The sequence below is a fragment of the Tyto alba genome, unplaced genomic scaffold, assembly GCF_018691265.1.
Source record: "Tyto alba isolate M040663 unplaced genomic scaffold, T.alba_DEE_v4.0 Super-Scaffold_13, whole genome shotgun sequence".
Lineage (NCBI taxonomy): Eukaryota > Metazoa > Chordata > Aves > Strigiformes > Tytonidae > Tyto > Tyto alba.
In genome coordinates, this window is record NW_024881275.1 from 21,056,495 (window position 1) to 21,071,652 (window position 15,158).

The 15,158-nt window shown below is 36.5% G+C and overlaps 1 protein-coding gene across 1 annotated transcript in view; it reads left to right on the plus strand.

The window, feature by feature from the left end:
• The window catches only part of SNX24 (sorting nexin 24), a 91,654-nt gene that overhangs the window by 67,714 nt on the left and 8,782 nt on the right, over positions 1–15,158 (plus strand). The window lies entirely within an intron of this gene.

Sequence of the window (15,158 nt, forward strand, 5' to 3'; positions counted from 1 at the left end):
AGACTTCAGTTCTACTATAAATCCTTTCTGAACCCTTAGACTATATCCACATCCACCTTGATTTTGAGGTACCACTTTTTGAGACATACTTGCACTGATGGCATACTCTCTTATATTTGCTTAGCGTGGACTCTAGAGTCTGATTAAGCTCTCTGTAGCAGAGTATTTTAGTACTGTTCTGTCCTTTCATTGACCCACCAAGAAATGTGACTTAAAATAACATTTTAACCTTAGCTTCAGATGCCAAGGCTTACTAGTAGGGTAGACCACAGCGTTCAGTGACAGAATAACCCCTGGGAAGCAAGGGTGTGACACAGCATTTTTGCAAGTTCCAGAGACCAAATATTTGTGCCAAAAATTAATAGTAGAAGTAAAGAAGATTGCTGTCTAAAAATGCCAGAATATATGGTTCGTGAATTCATCATTTTCAGTTTCAACCTCATTTGTGGACTTTACTGGCCAAAATTAAGTCGTTCCCCAGTTGCTAAGTAAGGAAAATCGAGCAATGGCTAACTGTGAAGATAACATCAAAAAACATGAGATTTATAGAGAGAAGCTTGCAGTATTTTAATGTTATAAAAATGTTTAACAGAAATCCAGATAGCTATATTACTTCTGTTAGGGGACTAACGTGCAATCTTGTTTCTCCTGTCCGGAAAAGTCATCCCTCTTTTCAGTAACAAGAATGTGAAGAATTTTAGCCAAATCAGAAAATTATCTGCAGAATTGCTATGCCATGATAAATGCAGCCCTTTGACTGCTGCTGCTTGTCTGCCATCAGCACAGAAGAAGTAAATAAGCATTTGCTGACCAAGTTAGTATAGTCTCTTTTCACAAGTAATTGCATTGTTCCTCACCTCTATCAAGGACTCCCTTGCTAGTGAGTTTTGGGAGGGACAAGTGTCAAGGAACAGAACCATAATGAAGTACCTGCGATTGAGCAAGGATTACATTGCTCCCTTAATTCTGTAAAAACTTGTCAGTTTGCCACCCAAATAAATGCCTAGAGTGCGTAAAACATGGAGCAGAGTGACCTCTAGAAGAAAAATCAATGGCAATTCATATTTCATATGTCTATAATTGCTTGTGAGAGCATGGCAGCAGTTTGTTTATAGAGCAGCTTGTTCTACCAGGGATTGTTTCCTGACTTTTTCTTCTTTCAGTGGTGATGCCTCTCATGGTCTGTGAATCACAGCCAGATGCAGCAGTAGACAAGTTTTATTGGTGGTGATTTTTTATTATTGTTTATTATTATTGACATATTACTGTCTTCAGAATTGCTACACCTGCTCTGTTTGAACCAGTGCACTAATCTATAGTCACAAGTAAATTGTGTTTACAACTGTTTCATTGGAAGACTCCTGAAGCTGTTTTTTTACTTTTTTAGGAGGCAAGGCTTTATCCTCTGTGAAGTTACTAATTTGCTAGTATTTTAACCATCAGAATGAATCCACTGTGTGGCCTTCATTTTTAAGCAATTTGTCAGAGAGGCAAGGAATTCTCATAGTCTGCTAATTTAAAGACAGAATTTTGAAAATATCTTTTTTTTTCCCCCTGCCTTGCTTTGCTTTGTTTTTTCATTTTTTTTTTTAAGAAGCTGTTGTAAGATTTGTATCCCCACTGAGGACCAAGATGTCATAGGGATAGAGAAAATGCCGCTCGCTTTATGGATTACAGTTAGGTCAACAAAACTTTGGCAGCATTGATTAACTTGACAGTGAGTACAGCAGTACATTTATCACTTATGGCTGTGCTGTAGAAAATCTAATAAGAGGCAAACAATTCCCTTTAGAGCAGTAACAGGTTCACTGTGGCTAACGGTGCATGCACTGGAAATTTCTGACTTTAAATTATACCCTTGCTGCTAGTTGGGTCATTGACTCAAAGCTACTGCACTTTCACTGCTATATTCTCTATTATTAATTTGATCAAAATTGGTTTGGCTTCTAGTAATGTGATCAAACCGTATATTGGAGTTCATGTAAACTCATAAGCATTTTTGAAGAAGGCATGCAGAAGGAGCTTGATCCAAGCTTAATTATGTAGAAGGGGCAGCTGCCTGTTATAGCTACAAATGCTTGGGATCTTACACTGTTATAAAAGGAAAATTTTGAACTGTTGCTTACAAATCTGCCTCTAATTCACAGATTTAAATAAACCCCAAACCTATCTTACACTTAATAAGTTTCATTAGTAAGAAGGACATTTTTCATATGAGCAAATGTGTGCTTTGTTAATTACCAATAATTACCTTTAAATTTCTATGCAAGTTGATTTATAGATATGTTTTTCCAGTTGTCTTGTTTTTGTAAGAATTATGAGAATTGAACAACAAACAAGAGATTTTCTGTCACTCCTGTGTTGTTAGTGCTGCTGCTTAACTGCTAGTTGGTGTTTGGTTCTAATCTGATTGTGAAATTATTTTTTATTCAGTATTGTTTGGTTTCACTTCAAAAAATCTTTTCTGGAAGTCCGTGACCAGTACATTGGGAAGTGTCTTTCCATTCCAAATACAGAGAAAAACAGTTGTTTGGGGTTTTTTTAAGTCTTGTACTTGGTAGTTGTCTTAAATGGAAGACTTGCATAAGATGTTCTTTCACAAAAGTGCACCATTTTTTTTTTTTTTTCAGTTCAAATAACCAAAAGTGAGTAAAGGCCACATACCTGAGTAATTGTGTTTCTAGGTGCATGCAGGAAAGAACAATGAAGAAAATGCAATAAGAAGTGCAGATCAGAACATACAGCATGCAACTAAATTTGTGGCTTTGTGATATAATCTGCAAAATTGATGTTCAAATGAGAGAGTAGTTAATTTTTTTTTTTTTAGTATTAGGGTACATGGCTCACTAGAGTAGAGAGCTGTTGTGAGTAGCAACTGGTATTTCAAGTATTTTGTGTTATTTTAGGAAACTGTTTAAATTGGAGGTTTTGTTCTGCAATATCTGTAAAAATGATGTTGTTTTCTTTGTTGGGAGAGAAGTATTCTACTTGAATCAATTGTCAGGAGGCTTAATGTAATAAGGCAGTTTGTGGTCTGACTAAAAGAAACACTGTGCAAAAGAAATTCCCATAGCAGTTTGTTTTTAACAGAAAAACTGAGTTCACCTGAAACATAAATATATTGAAAACCAAGACTTAATAAGGTAGAGCAGCTTTAGAAGGAAACAGAGTGGGTTCCTGTACTAAGTATGTCTTGTAATGGCTACAATTTAACGAAATATCTGTGTTAATGATAGTAAAGCTCAATCAACAGCATCATCAGGCAAGCTGACATAAGTTCCCTTTGCATAGTGAGGGGAAAAACATACAATTAAAATAGTGCTTCCGGATTCATTCTCCTTTTTTTTTTTTTAATTTGCAGGATAAAAGTTGTGTTTCTCTCTTACTGCATTTTAGAGGCAACAAGACACATTTCCACATTTTTTCCTGGGTTCATACAATAAAGGAGTTACCCTACTGCCTGCCTTACTGAACAGAGACCTGATATTGATTAACTATCACACTGGCATCAGAACTACTCTTAGGATTCAATTTTTTTGTTGTTTTGCATATTTTATTGATCAAAAGTGGTAAATGAGCATCAAGCGTGCAAGAAGACGATGAATTGTTTACTTGCATAAAATAACCTTTCAATAAGGGAAGATGCATTGCTCACACTTTTGGTGCTGTTCTGCTGCCCGAAGCAGATGGCATTCAGCTGCTATTGATTTGCTCCTATAGTTACAGAGCACCATGTAACAAGGCATGCTCATTTCTCTGAAATAGAGGTGAGATTTTTTGCCAGGGTGGCGGGAGTGAAAAAGGAAGGATGGGGTTTTATGGGACTGCTTTGAGGTTGGGTTTTTTTGCAAGAAAAGACAGGGAAAACCTTACAAGTTCTGTTAGCAGTTCACTGTAAACAAAAAGCAAGGTTTGCATGCTTGAAGAGAAAAGGAGTTACTTTGTCTAGTTCTAGCACTTCTGATAACATTAATTCCCACTGCAGATTGAATCTGTGAGCAAGCAAGTACTTAAGACTGTAAAGACCATCCAGAATTTAGCATTGCAGACTCTACACCACACTTCTTAGCTGCTGTTTTTTTATTTATACGTTTTTCCTGCTTGTGTAAAGACTGTCAATTCCTTAGCAAGACGAAATCATACTGCAATCTGCTGAGCTTGATTCTGCAAACAGTTAATTTCACTGATGAATAAAGAACTTAATAATTTGTGGTTGGATATCTCCTGTAATGGAGCGGTTGGGGGGAAAGAGGAACAAAGAGAGCTTTCTCCAAAAGTTTGCTTGAAAGGACATTTAATGCAAAAGTTTGGCACAAACAAGATTTTTAATTGTTTGACAGATTTTAATGAAATATAGATATGATAGACGAGGGTTTCAGTAAATAGAGTGTAGGAATGATAGTTCTAAGACACAACAATTTAGATAATTTAAAGTCTTTTTTCTGGAAGAGTAGTATGGTGGTGTGGTACTGAGAAGTGGGGCAGTCCTCAGTCAATCTGTTTTAACATCGCAATAACCCATCTGTCAAGATCCGCAAGTGTGATAGTATGAGAGTTAACAAACTCAGCCTCTTGGTGAAAAAACTGGACCACTTAAATATTTTGACAACACATTAAAGTCTTCCTTGCCCACCTGACTGTTCTGCAGTGACTCTTACAGCTGGAAGTGCTTACCGTTAATTTTTTAACAGTCTTGAGCATCTTCCTGCTCTGATGTTGTTTGGGAAAATAATTTACTCTGTTATGACTGTTCTTCTATCCTCCATGTCACTTATATTGTCTTCCTTTTTTAATGAAAATAATCCATGAATTATGACCCCTGACAGAATATTCTTAAAAAATGTCCTACTTCATCTGTTCAAACTTCTGTTCTCTGACATTGATTCCAGCCTGCTTGTGTAATTTATGAAATGCTGTCTAAGCTTTTTTATATCCATATGGTTAGATGTCACTACATCTTGACTATTTGTTATGATGCTTCTGTAGCATAAACAGGCAAGAAGAGATTGTCTGCATCTTTGACATAAACCTGTTGGTTTCAATCCAGAGTATAAATTTCTTACGAATGTTTTTCAAAGAGAACAAACCTTTTTGAGTTTTTCAGAAAACAGATGCTTTTGAATCAATGGCTAATGCTGTCAGCACAGCATTTACCTCATTGTTCTAAGTTGATTGGGTCTTGCTGTCCTGGGGAGGCTAGGGAAATGTTTTAAACATAAGAATTATTAAAAACAGAAGTAAATTTAATGGGACCTGGATAAGTGTGTGTTCTTAAACAGGATTTTCACCGTTCCAGTGGTTCTATGAGAAAGCCAGTTGCTTTCACAAATTAAAACAAATATATTATTCTTCTATTCCTGTGGCATCTATTTATACTGTTAGAACTCACTCCAATTTTCCTCAGCCGTGTCTCTCTCATTACTGAGTTTGTTAGTGGTCAAAACTTACCTTGTGCTTCTTTGCCCTTGTGTCAGCGACCACCTCATTAACTAAAGAATTAAGATACCAGAATAAGTGGTTAGTATGTTAATAATACAGGGAAAAAACAAAACAAAACAAAACAAAACAGATTCTTACCTTGCTTTTCCTGCTAAAATTAATGCAACATGTATTGTCTTGTTAAGCAGATTAAAATGAAATGGAAGCTTCAGAGTTTTAAAATTAGGCTTACAAATTTTCTTGCAGTTACTCTTCAAACTTTGTAAAGTAGCCTAGAGTCCTTATTCAACACCATGTTTTATTCTGAAAGGGCTACCAACACTCAAAACTAAAAAAACAAAACCCAAAAGACCCCACCATGTAAATCCAAATATATGTGGTCCTCTATGTTATCCCTTCTTTACCTCGGCAAAAATGACACAATGTGTTCATTAACCCCAGGTGCAGTGAATTCCCTGTGCTTTCTACATCCTCTTGTTTGGACTTTGGAGGGGGTGACTGCTGCTTAGTCTAATTAGTTTCAAAGGGAATGTCGAGTCATTTCTCAAGAGTTTAGTCTGACCCAAAACCTCTGACAAGAATATATCAGGGAGACAAAATAAGAAGTTGTTGTAGAGTTGAATAGCACTTTTGTTACTGTACCTTATGGAAACAGTGCACATAAGGAAATCATCCTCAGATGATTTCTAAATTTTTTACATGACATTTGCATGAAATTGTCATTCTTGTGGAGAGCAAGACTTGTTTTCATAGCTGACTTCCTTAGTCTTCATCAACCACCTGACTCTTTCCTTGTTCCCAGCAAAATGAGTCAGTGATGTGGGACGTTTCTTATGAAGCCAAAAAGAAGTGAAAATGCTATTTCAAGGCTATTCTTACATATTTCATTATTTTTCTGGGCTTTTTCAGTTCTCTTGAAGCTATGTTATTTGACCAAAACCACATTATCTGGCAAAAAAATATCCAACATCCAATCCACCATCTGCGTCTTAATAGAATAGTCTATGACATTATCCAGAGAGTGGGGTTTTGGGGGGATCAAGAGAAAGTTGGTCATGCTGCAGAGCTATTCCTCTGTTTCTCTGGCTGCTGAGATAATATTCTATTGCATTTGGCTCTGAAGAATGGAGTACAGCTTAGTTCTTTAATCGCTGCCTTTTCTTCAGGCTTCTTCATAGCTTTCCTCCTTATAAAGGACTATTTACAAGCAAAGTAAATGTAGTAGATAGAAAATATGGCAGTGCAGGAAAAATAGTAAACATAGTCTATGCAGAGATAGGTGACGATTTTTTTCAAACTCCTCTTTGAAATGAAACATAGTAACATGAGAAAAAATATTTTTTATATATTTTAGTATGTCTAGAAAGTAAACATACAAATACAAACACTGCAGCCATTCTGCAGCCAAAACTGTATTTTTGTCAAGCAATGTTTTAAATGATGTGTGAATTACTTTAATATATCTCACAACCTGTCTACATTAAACTTCTAGTCAGCTGAAATAACAGTCCTTTCACTTCTGTTTTACATTCAGAAATGTATTTTTTCTTAGATAATTCATATTCAATACAGGTAAAACAAGGCAAACAGTATTTGGTTCCAAGTGATGTTTTAAGTTTTCTTAAAATACTTGCTGTGTTTCATTAACTCTTTTTTTTTTAATCTTTTTTTTTTGTCCTAATATTATTTGGCTTTGCAAATCTTTAAGTAATGTGTGCTTTTCCAAAATAAAACTTCTCATAGTTGACAGCAAGAAAGAAGTGTTGGAATATCATCCCTGCATCACCCTTTCATCTTCACTGCCTGCAAACGGGGATGATGGCTGTCCACCAGGTCAGCTTCCAGATCGGTCTTCTGTCCCCAGCAGTCCTTCATGTGGGATTCACAAAGCAGAACAGAGCTCCAATGTCCCCCCAGAAAATCTCCACCCTCTCTAGTGTTTGGGGAGAAAAGAGGTAGAGGGGCTGTGGGTACACAAAAGCTGACAAATTACCTTTCACCATGGGGTTTTGCTGAGAACTGGCAGGTGGGAGCGGCATCTTCCAACAACATGAATGGTAGAAAGGATGAATGAAATGGACCGAGGAGAGAGTGAGTTGGCCATTTCCCAGCCGTGCTCCACCTTCCTTCTCTGGGAGAGCCATCTGCTACTGCAGACTAGTACAATTAGCACTGTAACTCAACTGGCATAGCGTAAAATAATAGCTGAATTAGATTAGACCAGAGATAGTGCTCAAAAGCAGGTAGATGAGGGAGAACAGAGAGAACATGCTTTAATAATTCCTCCTTAATACACTCTCCATTTCTATGCATTTTCAGTTCACTGAATTCCTCTTCTATCAATCTATTAAGTCTCCCTTTAATCATATACAAATTTTCAGCATCTGCAGTGTCCTGTGGCCCATGCTTCAACTGCCTGTTACATGAAGAAGTCCCTCCTTCTGTCTAAAGCCCCTACTTTTTTATAATAATAATATATAATTTCTAATGATTTTTTAAATTCCTTTTCTAATAGTTTCTAATAAACTTTTAATTAGCTTTTTTAAATTGCTGATGGATAGCAAGCTCATCTTTTGAGGTATATATTATAGACTGCAGCATCTCACTTCTCAGATCACTAATGGTCAGTCTAAAGCACATCATTGTTTGTTATTTTTTTCTGATATGCACCACTCTGAGCTGTGTCCTAACCTCTCTTTCGGGACTTGTAACTACTTATTTATCCTTGCAAGGATCATGGCTGCTGTGTTTGCCCTAAAGCCTTTGATGGAGGTCTTTGTCTAAAGCCTTCTGGAAATGAAAGTAGGCTCTATCAACAGCACCATATTTATCTGTGCTTTTTGATCCTGTCAGGGGTTTCAGTAAGTTTGAAACAGGGTATCCCTTAATAGCAGCCCTGTGATTCTTTTCCATATTTATCCATGTGCCCACTAATTCTATTTCTTAGCATAGTTGCTACTAACCTCCCTGGTACAGGCATACTAGTTTATAAATCACCAGTTCTCTCATGATACTGTTTGGTTTTTTTTTAATTATATTTATCATTTGTTTAGTCCTCCAATTCTAAAGCAGCCATAAACAATATGTTACACACCAATGATAATTCAGAAAATTCATCAGTGAGTTACCTTTACACCTTTGGAGGAACACTGTATGATCCTGTTAACTTGTTACTATAACAAGCAAATACTTTTCTGTGTATTTTATGAGCTCAGTTAGAGACATCCTTTGATGAGGATTTTTTTAAAAACAAACAAACAAAAAGTATATGCTCAGAGTTTAAATCTGATAGTGATGAATGCTGATGGCTTCATGATGGCTGCTCATGGCTTGGGTATACTCTTTGCTGGGTAAAAAAATGTCTGGATGGTCAGGCCCAAAGGGTTGTGGTTAAATGTATTTAAAGCCAGTTGATGGCCAGTCACAAGTGGTGTTCACCAGGGCTCAGTACTGGGGCCAGTTATGTTTGATATCTTTATCACTGATCTGGAGAAGGGGATCAAGTGCATGCTCAGTAAGTTTGTAGATGACACCAAGTTGGATAGAAGTGTTTGACCTGCTTGAGGGAAGGAAGGCTCTACAGAGGGTTTGGGACAGGCTGGATTGATGGGCTGAGGTCAACACTATGGGTTTCAGCAAGGCTCAGTGCTGGGTCCTGCACTTAGGTCACAATAACCCCATGCAATGGGCTTGGGGAAGAGTGGCTGGAAAGGTGCCTGGTAGAAAAGGACCTGGGAATGTTGGTCCGCAACCAGCTGAATACAAGCTGGCAGTGTGCCCAGGTGGCCAAGAAGGCCAATGGCATCTTGGCTGGTATCAGAAACAGTGTGGTCAGTGGTTGAGTCACCATCCCTGCAGGTATTTAAAAGATGTGTAGACATGGGGCTTAGAGACGTGGTTTAGTGGTGGACTTGGCAATGTTAGATTTACAGTTGGACTTTATGATCTTAAAGATCTTTTCTAACCTAAATGATTCTGTGATTCTATGAAAGGGTTGTCTATCACATACTAAGAAGACAGGAATACACACTAAACACTGATATTTAGAGCAACAGTGTTAGGACTGAAGAAACACTTGCAAATTTGGCAAATCTAGAACTGACATTTTCAGTGTCGGCTTCATATGTCTTAAATTAGAGTAAGTATTTATAATAGTTTTTAATTACCTGATCAGATACTATTTCAGGGTTTTGCTTCTTTTTCACATTCGACCTCCTCCTCGGTGCATAAGGATCAGCATAGAAGGAGGGCAGCGTCTGACTGTGCAAGAAACCAGAAAACCTGCTGGCTTCCAAACTTTCAAGGTGTCATAGTTTACAACCTGAATGTTGGGTTTTTTTTTCATTACAGCATATTTGTATTTAGTTCCTTTAAGCTTTCAGAAAACAGTACTGCAAGTTTAAACCTCTTCTGCTTTACCTGTTGTATTGTGGACTATAAATGTGGTTGCTTTTCTCCAAACCTTCCCCTGTACTCTTGAGAAAACTTTTCCAAGCATAACAACCCAATTTCTTTACCATCCAAGAATGTGTATTTTCTGGATCTACTGATTCACATATATATATATATATATATGTATATATTATTGTCTAAGGTATTCCTGCACCTGTTATCAGCAACATTGACGTGGTCTTAATTATTTGTTAACTGTCCGTTATCTTAGTTGTCCACTGACTTTTAAAAAATACTTCAGCCATTTTAATATCAATGTTTATTTTCATGTCTTTCTTTGTCATTAATGGATCTGCTTACTCTTTGTACTACTCTTTCCTGTTACTTAAAAGCCTTTGCTGTTCCTACTAACTTTTTTAATATCATTAACTCATCCTGCCCTTCTGCTTCTTTTCCTTTTGCTCTGTTGATTTCTTCATTTCTCGTTCAGCTTTGTCTTAACCTCCAATCCTTTGAGCAGTGTCTCAGGAAATTATATTGACTGCTTCCTTTCATTTTTATTTTTCAAAGGAACTGTAGTCTGTTACACTTTGTTTCTAATCTTTCTAGGGCTAGTCTCCTATTTTGCTGCAGAGATGTTCACTGTTTGCTCCCACTACATTATGTTTCCAGTTTTCCAGAAAAAGAATCAATATTGTATTTTTCACATCAAATGGGTTATATTTGTACACTTAGCCTCAAGTCAATCTACTCTGCACTCAGTAGTTAAATATTAGTTGGAACTGTAACTGTGAAATGTAACTAGCCTTCTAACTAAAGTACTCGTTACCTTAAATCTTACTTGGTAGTAAGTTTTACTTATCAATCAGTCAAAATTAGTAAAGTGCTTTGAATTTATGTTGCATAAGGGTTAAATAAAAATGTTAATAGCTTATAGACACTGTCATGAAGTTCTGCATACATATTTTCAGTAATGATCCAGCAGTCATTTGACCTATCGGGCTTCCCTGCCAACTAGTTCATTTATCCCCTGTCTAGCGTGAGAATGCTGTGGTAGATGGATTTGTCACTCAGGCGATGTCTGGTGAGTTTTAAGCTCACTGGAAGTACAACAAATTGATCTGAAAGTTGGTGCAGGAATTTCTCTACTGTTCTCCAGTCTTGAGGTTCAGAGGTACAATTACCCTCAGCGCCTTTTTTACTTTTGAGACTTAACATTAATTTTCAGATAGTAACTTATGGATCCTCTTTGGAAGGATTTGTGCATATAATACCTATATCAGTATCTTGTTCCCTTTCAAGCTCCCCTGTGTAGATGGCACTCTTACCGTTGACGTCCCTTTGATATGCAGCCTGGAGTGTTAGCTAGCTGGTACTTCATATAGTGCATCACTCCTGTGTTGTTTTATGTGTGTTTGCATGCTTCTTATATCTTCATACAGAGTTTTAAGCATGTTTGATAACCTCCTCCTTTTCTTAAAAAAATGCCCATCAGTGAATGTTTTTGGTGGTAATGAGGTGGAGAGTCCTTACTACAACTCAAGTCCTTATTACAACTTAAGTGACAACTTATTTAGAAATAATTCTTGTTGATAACCTATAACAACACTGAAGAAGGGAGTGAGTTTCTTCATAGTTCTTCACAGTATGTAGTATAAAACATTATTGTACCTGCTATTACTTTAAAAAAAGGAAAGCTTGCTCTTATAAATCTGGTTCGTTCATCTACCTGGTTTTTAGTTAATGTGTTCTTTTGGTAACCTTTTTATCATTTCATGGGACTGTGTAAAGCAGTTCAGGAAAAGCAGGTTAATAGAAGAATATAAACTCTAAAGTGTTCTAAAAGATGTGGGTTTTGGTCCCAGTGGAGACAGACACTCCAGCCTACTTACTGTAGCTGGAATGTATTGATTTTCTTCTCCCCCATCTTAGCTGCACCACTGAATTAGGTATTGTGAAGCATCTTTCTCTGTGAAAAGAGGAAAAACTGTCATGAACTTTTTCACCCTAACAGTACAGCATTTCAAAGTAAACCTGATTGAATGGAAAAGTCTGTAAGGACTTTTAAAACCTTGTAACTCAGCTCCCCACTCTCGTTTCTGTCCCTCCAACAGCTGTTCCAACAACCTTGAGAAAGTATGACAGATGATTGTAAGAAATTAATTTTTAAATCCTTTTTCATTAAAATTAACAATAATAATAATAAAAATCTGTGAAAACAATTCTTTCTCGTGGCATGATCTCCTAAGGTTAGCAAAGTGGTCTCGTACAGGTTTTCAGCAAGATGTTCAGTTACTGTTATAATTGGCTGATGAGTAGGTTTGGACCTAACTAGAATGCCAGTGTTCGATTTCACAGTGTCCTCTGTGAAGATATGTCACCATTTACCCTGGCTTTAGTGACAATTTTCTAAAAAGGAAACTCGTGGGAAATCATTATGCTGTTTATATGTCTCCCTTGTTGGAGAGCATTATCCTGTGATATTTTAGCACTGTTTTCCACTGCATGATGGCATCTAGCTAAGGTTAAGGCAGAACAAGTCCCTTTGCAATTTTGTGACTATATTTTACTTGCTGAAGGAGAAAAGATAACCGACAATTAAGTATTTCAGATGTCACTGAAAGAACATGTGCAACTAATCAATGACATCCTTAGGGAACATGATTTTATGAAACTGATAAGGTAGAAAAATTGGGATTTTTGTGATTTGTGTTACATAATAATAATTGCACCCTTTCAATGAAAAAGACATTTCTGCTGATGTAAACATCAGGCTTTCCCTTGTGTTTTTGTTTTTTTTTTTTTTTCCTGAAGCACGAAGTACTTCATTAAATTGTGACAGTAACAGATAAACACCCTTTACGATTTTGTAAGAAACTATGGTGCTTATACTCTTAGTTCAGCTGAAATCAATGAGTTTGAAAAATGTATTTCTGGAGTCACTTAAATCACTTACCAGAGGTTGTGTTAGGTCTTTTAGTTTTGGGGGTTTGTTTTATTTATTTCAGGAAGGAAGTATACATGCTTTTTTTTTTTTTCTAAAATTAGTGTGCTTAGCACTCTGACTCTGGGACCCATATTTGAAACTTATTTCTGTGATCTTGGTAAAATTCAGATGCGTTAGAAATTAACTTTATTAACAAAGTTATTGTGGGGTTTTATTTCTTTGAAAATATGTATCTTTAAGTTTCTGATTGCAGAGCAAGCAAGGTAGTAGTCATGTTTACAAGCCAATGGCATATATTCACTTGAACAAAGGCTATGGTTGACCATGCTACATCACAAATTACAGATAGTGGTTTAGGGACTTTACCTGCTGGTTCCTATTCTGCTTAGCTATTATTTAAAGATCAGGAAGTTTGCAAAATATGTATTTCTTAGAAGTTTTCAGTCAGAAGTAAAAAATCTGTTGTGTTATGGTTGTTCCAGGTAAATTAAGCCAATTATGATAACATTTATTTCTGATTTAAGAATATTTTTTTGAACAACTTAAATAGGAAGTTGAGAATGCTTCCGTTTTTCTCAGGACTTACACTTTGTGCAACCACCAGAGGTAGGAAACACAGTAAGACAGACACACCTAATCCTCTGTGCTTGTTTGGCTTTTTTTCTGTTGTTCCCAGGTTTTTTCCTCTTTTCCTTTGGTTTCTACAATGTATATTAAACAGCTGGAGTATATGCTGGCCCTTTTTTGCATCAAAGCCAATGAAGTCAAGCCAGAAGATAATTTGCCCCCTTATTAGTATAACTAACTTGTACCTTCATTTATTTTTTATTTCCTTGAAAAGGATGTCACATTACATTACATCAGTTGAAAAATCCTTCTTTGTTCAATGCAGTCATTCCTCCCTTCATATAATTCTGGAAATGCCAAAATTCCCAATCAACAGAGGCAGCATCCAAAATACAGTACAGTGCAAAACTGCCTTTGCTTCTCTGCAAATTCTACATTTTCAAGTTTATTGATCACTAAAGCAGAGTTATTGATGGTTAACAAACTATATGGATTAATACACTAAAACAAACACAATTTGCTTACATCTTTTTGTGAAATATATTTGGTTGAGGCAGGGTTAGCAGGGCTTGGGTTGACGTGGTGCATGTCATGAAAAAAAAAAATAGAATAACATACTAATCTGGAGTGAGTGGAGGTAGAAACAAATAGGTTTGTAAGAGCTGTCGGAAGTTTTCCATTTATACTGTGATGTATCCTTCTCTTCTTCCCTGACAATCACTGTTCTGTTCAGCAGGCATCTCAACTTTTGGAAAAAGCTGTCAGGAGGTGTAAGTATGAGGTTGAATGTAAGCACTGGATGCCCTTAAACATCTTCATACAGCTTTTTGCAGTTCTTCATTGCATATAATTAGTAAGATGGGTTTATTTGAGCTAATCATACACATTGTTATGCAATTCACACACCCTCTGCATATGCATCCACCCCCACCCCTCCTTCCTGTGCATAACCTGAATGCAGAACAGGATAAATTTTGCAGCAGCAGAGTGCTGATTTTGCAGAATGCAAATGAAGTGGCATTTTTTTAATGTAGCATCTTCATATAGAGGTGAATTGAAAGGCTCAACACCAACATTTGAGACCTCCCTGTTTGTTATATCCATTAAAATCTAGAACAGAAAAGTTCAAAAGCTGCATTTTTCCCTGTTCTTTTTTCCTAACTTCCTAGTGATGGTCTCAGCTGTTGAAGAAATGTAGACTCTGAATTCAGATTTGCAAACATAATATAAAAAAAGAAGCAGTTCTCAAATATCTTTGTTTTCAGATGGGTTTCTCTCTTTAAGTCTATGTACAGCTTAGGTAATTTTTACACTAAGTGGCTTTTCATTGCACAAATGACCAAGCCATTTGCTATAAAACCTGCTATAAAATCTAGATGACCTCTAGATGTCTTTTCCAACATTTTTTTTTTGTTGATCCTGTTATCATCTACATACCACTGCGTCTCCCTAGTGATACTGTAATGTAAAAGAATACATGAACACTAATAAGTTACCTCCTGAACAGAAGCAGAGTAATGTTTGTTCCCATCATCACTTGTTTCTTCTCTAGGTTTGTTTCTTCTTACATTGGGTGTGAAAATGAACAGGATGAACATGGACAGATTTGCTTGTACAAGTAATTTTATTTATAAATCTAGTGAAGTTTCTTCCATGCATACAATCACTCTGGATCAGGCGTTTATGAAGGAGAGCTCTTTAGGAAAGAGCTTGTGGCTTTCATTTGCATGTGATGTACATGTGTTATCAGAATGTATGGCACTATGAACATTAAATAAATAGGGGCTTAATGTTTCAGGTAAGACATAGGTTG